Source organism: Silene latifolia, chromosome X (genome assembly GCF_048544455.1).
Source record: "Silene latifolia isolate original U9 population chromosome X, ASM4854445v1, whole genome shotgun sequence".
In the NCBI taxonomy this organism is placed as follows: Eukaryota; Viridiplantae; Streptophyta; class Magnoliopsida; order Caryophyllales; family Caryophyllaceae; genus Silene; species Silene latifolia.
Window position 1 is genome coordinate 133,633,224 of NC_133537.1, and position 5,211 is coordinate 133,638,434.

At 40.7% G+C, this 5,211-nt stretch overlaps 1 non-coding gene across 1 annotated transcript; it reads right to left on the reverse strand.

Moving 5' to 3' along the window:
- Positions 1-1,434: 1,434 nt before the first annotated feature.
- Positions 1,435-1,541, reverse strand: LOC141625871 (small nucleolar RNA R71). The gene has a single exon (XR_012535618.1). It is a non-coding gene; the product is annotated as a small nucleolar RNA R71 (small nucleolar RNA).
- Between the last annotated feature and the right edge of the window lie 3,670 nt (positions 1,542-5,211).

Consider the following 5,211-nt stretch of genomic DNA (forward strand, 5'->3'; position numbering starts at 1 on the left):
ATAATGAGTGAGTAGTCTCTTAGCTAGGGTTAATGGGTGATTAGGGGAAACCAACATGGGGAATGATTCATGCTTAAATTAATATGCTTTCATGTTTTATTTGCTTGCTTGTTTTGATCTCAACTCATGCACATGTTATGTTTGATGAAATGCTAAGCCTATGAATCCTTGCATTTACTACCATCTCCTATCTTTTCAATGAGACTTGTAAGACATAACCCAACTCGAGTCTCATTAGACCATGCATGTTGTTGAGTAGGGAAGATTAAGTCGACTTGTAGATGTTGTACAATCTAATCGATTCGGCTCCGGGACCCAAAGTTTCCTAGGATCGTAAGATATAACCCAACTCAATCCATCACAACAATAATTGCTTGCTTATAATTTGAGAACATGTTTGTATGATCAATTCCCATGATTCCCCTATGATCTCATGACACCCTAGTGCTTTTTAATCAATGTTTACACCCCTTTTAATTCATCTTGCTAGTTTATTTTCATTGCTATTTTAGTTAGTAACCTTCTACATCAACCCAATTTGTGACACCCCCAAGACACCACTAGTTTCAATAGAAATCTCATTTCAATACCCGTCCCTTGGGATCCGACCTTTACTTGCCTCTTTACTAATTGTAGAATTGTTTGTGAAGCTATAAATTGTGTTTTGATTCGGACGTGACCCAACGACCACACCTTTAATTGTGAACACGAAACGGACCGATCAAAAATGGCGCGCGTTGCGGGACGGTGTTTGTTTGATTTAGATTTCCTTTTTATTGTTATTAGTTGTGTCTTTCTTCGCCTTGGGGAAGTAAAACTCCTCAAGGTTTGTTCTAATTGTTTTCGAGTTGTTTGATATTTTGCATGTCTAAAAGGTCACAAGGTGATTTGTTACCTTTTGACCGTGAAATCGAAAGAACCTTGACGAACAATACGAGACTTGTTAGGAGGAATTTAAGAGGTATTAGTGAAGTTGTTCAACCAACTATTGAGTTCGTCAACCCTTTCGCAATAGAAGGAGAGGAGAACCCATTACACAATACCCCACAAAATCAACCTACAATGCCTAAATTCTCGTCACACTCCGTACCCACCGAGGAGAACCTACCAAATGGTACTCCTACACCGCAACATCTAACCGGAAATTTTATTGCCAAATCCGCCTTCATCCAATTAGTTGAAAGGAGCCAATTTGGGGGGATGCCTAGTGAAGACCCTCATTCTTATATGGAAACCTTTTGCAACTATTGTGATGCAATCTCTCAAACGGGTGTGACTCAAGACCAAATTAGATGGGTCTTATTTCCTTTTTCTCTAATTGGCACCGCGAAGCAATGGTTGAAGGGCCTTGACAAGGCCACCCTCGGAATAGATTCTTGGAAGAAGTTGGCTCTAGCTTTCTACAAAAAATTCTACCCACCGGAAAAGACTAACATGCTAAGAGCTCAAATTACGGGTTTTAAGCAAAGGGATGAAGAATCTTTGTATGAAGCTTGGGAGCGGTTCAAGGGAATTTGTCGCTCATGTCCTCACCATGGACTTAGCGAATGGTTTTTGGTACAACAATTTTGGAATGGTCTATATGAGGATTCAAGGAACATTCTCAACATGGGATCAAATGGAATGTTCACCGAAGTTGATGACAATCAAACATGGAACAAGATTGAGGAAATGGTGGTCCATAACTCACAATATAGTAGACCTCGCAAGGCTACTAGAGGAGGAAACCATGAAGTGGACTCCGTTACTCAATTGGGTGCTCAACTTAGTGCTCATATTGACACAATCAATTTGAAGTTTGAAAAAGCTATGGCTAGACTTGAAGAAGTCTCAAAATCACCAAAGCATCATGTTAATGCCATGACGGCATCCTCATCAATCCCAAGTGGGATATGTGAGAATTGTGGAACTTTGGGACATGACCAAAATGAATGTAGGGGAACAAATGAACAAGTGAATGCTTTCCAAGCATACAAGAGTGGTACCCCTTATTCCAACTATTACAATGAAAACACCAAATTCCATCCAAATCTCTCATACAAAAGCCAAAATGTTCAAAACCCTCAAACAACATACACTCTACCACCCATGAGAAACCAAAATCAAAGACCCTTTTACAATCAAAACCAAGGTTACCAAAATCAAAATCCATACAATCACCAAAATGACCAAGGTTTTGATGTCTAAAAAGCGGTCCTCCAAATGCAAAAGAATCAACAAGAATTTTTCACTCAAATGCAAAAAGATAGCTAAGCAAAGGAAACCACCATCAGCAACATCCTAGCTCACACCAAGATGTTGGAAACAAAATTGACTCAACTAGCATCTTCAAGCTCACAAAGACAAAAGGGGCAATTACCACCTCAAAGTAATCCCCCTAGACATGAAACGGTTAGTGCTATTCACTTGAGAAGTGGTACAAGGTATGAAGCGCCAAGGAAGCAAGTTGAGGATGAAGTTGTGGAAGCTAGTGAAAAGGAAGAAATTGTGCAAAACTCCAAAGATGGAGAATCATCAAAAGAAGAAAGTTCAAAGAAAAATGAAGACAAGGTCAAGGAGAAGGAGCCCATTGTGATTAGACTTCCTTTTCCAAGTCGTCAAGCCAGGACCAAATTTGATGATCAACTTGGAAAGTTCATGGAAATTGTGAATAATTTGGAAGTCTCAATTCCTTTCACGGAATTAATCAATCACGTGCCGGCCTATGCGAAGTACATGAAAGATATCCTCACAAAGAAGAAGTCGATCCGGAAGCTTGAGACTATCGCCTTCACTAAGGTGAGTAGTGCAATACTTCAAGGGAGTTCACCTCCAAAGCTAAAGGATCCGGGAAGCTTCTCAATACCGTGTACCATTGGCGACACAACGATCAACAAAGCCTTATGTGATCTAGGGGCTAGTGTGAGTGTCATGCCGTACTCGGTGAGTAAAAGGTTGGGGATGGGAGAGCTTAAATGCACCAACATCACACTCCAAATGGCCGATAGATCGACGAAGACACCATTAGGGACATGGGAAGATGTCCCCGTACGAATTGGGAAGTTTTTCATCCCGGTGGACTTTGTCATTGTTGATATGGAGGAAGATTCCAACATTCCAATCATTCTAGGAAGAGCTTTCCTACACACCGCGGGTGCGGTGATTGATGTGAAACATGGTGAGCTCACTCTAGAAGTGGGAGATGAAAGCATAACCTTTAATCTTGACAAGACTATGAGAGCTCCTCGTTTGCATGAACCATGTTTCATGATTGATCATTATAGCCGAAAGGATGAAAGGAAGAAATCGGAACTCCAATGGAAGAAAAAAATTGAAGATGCTCCATTCAAAGAGCAAGTGAATTGTGACAAGGAGAGCTTGCAAAGCTCATCAAAATCAACCAAAGAAGAAGAGAATGGCCTCATTGGCCAAGAGAAGAATTTGGGAGAGTTGTCTCCATCAAATCAAGAGATTTTCAATGATCAACTTAATGAAGTTTGTGGTCTTTGGGATGACGAATTTGAAGGGATTTTTAATCCCTACATTGGTAATGCCATCGATCAAGACCGACAACAAGGGCCAAGGTCTATTGAAGACCTCTACCATGATAATGAACAAGCTTTTGATCACTTTTTCAAGGTGTTGAGCAACATCAACAACACCTTGAACATGCCCCCTTGACATCTCATCAAGAACGAGAGTTTGGTGGAGTCCTCCCTAAACCACCATTTGTAAATATTTCTAACTCCCTAACTCGCATTTCAATTCTTGTATTTCATTTTTGTCATCTTTGGATTTTTATTTGCTTTGATCAAGATATTTGTCATGTTTGAGAGAAGTGAGGGAGGGACTAACAATCTCAATTGATGTGTAGTGCTTTCGCTTAGTGTGGGGATGGCAATTGCCTAGGCTATCCATGCCTTAGTAGTGCCCCCACAATGAAGAACACAAGATTTGAAGAAGAATAGAAGGTTGATAAGGGATATGCATTATACACGGATGGAACTGAATACGGGTACACAGGGGTAGAATCCGAGCGGATTCAAGAGAATCCGCCCGTCTTCATGCAATCCGAGCGTACTGGGTTGAAGACGCACGTCCCTATAAGCTGAAATTTTGAAAGATTTTTTACTGTAAGAGAATCCGGGCGTCTGAACAAAGAATCCGCCCGTCTCCGCAAATCCGTCGTCTGGAAAGAAGACGCCCGTCTTCTCTGCTGAGGAAAACAAGAAAAATTTCCTGGACTCAAATCCGTCCGTCTTCTGAAGAATCCGCCCGTCCCGTATCAAGCAAATCCGAGCGTCTTCTCTTGAATACGCCCGTCTTTAGGCGAGTTTTATCAAACCCAGAAAGTGCAGAATCCGCCCGTATTGGGCAGAAACCGCACGGATTGCCCCTGCAGTTCGAATTTTTCGGTCTTTATAAAATCCCTCCCACCTTCATTCATTCATTCATTCATTCATAACACTACTTCAAAACATCAAAACCCTCATCCTCTCCATCACAAAAACAAAATCCCTCAACAACATTCACCAAAATCAAATCAAATCATCCTTCTAACAACAAATCAATCACTCCTTTTTCAATAAAAATCAAAACCAAGAGCAAAATCTTCAACCTTTGAGTCGATTTTTGAATTCATAAAGGCAAAGCCTTTCACCTTTAAATCGATTTGGGTACACTACAAATTGAAGATTTTTCATTCTTTTCTTGGTTAGTTCATCAATGGCAAGGACTAAGGGAGCAACAAAGGCAACAAAGGCAACAAAGGCAACAAAGGCACCAAAGACACTTTCACAAAGGCAAAAGGCTCTTCAAGCAAAGAAAGCATTGGCTATGGTGGTAGCAACACCAAACTTGGAAGTGCAACAACAACAACAACCTTCTATGGGAGCAACAACATCTTCTACTCCGGAAATCGATCAACTTTTGCATTATCCGGAGGTAACTTTTATTTCCAAAACCCATAGAGATACTTTTGCCAAGTTTGCTAGGAAATCACTTCAATCCACCAAATTTATTTGTGAAGACACCTTGGGAAAGTTGGGTGTCCTTGAGCAAACTAGAGCCTTTTTCAAAGCCATGGGGTTAGAGAAATTGTTTGAATCAAAAGAATTGACATACCCCTCCCTTACCTTGGAGTTTTTGAGTTCTTTGAAAGTCACCAAAGTTGAGAGTAGGGAGAATCTCGAGTTTCGTCTAGCTAATGTTAGTAGATGCATTTCCTTTAGA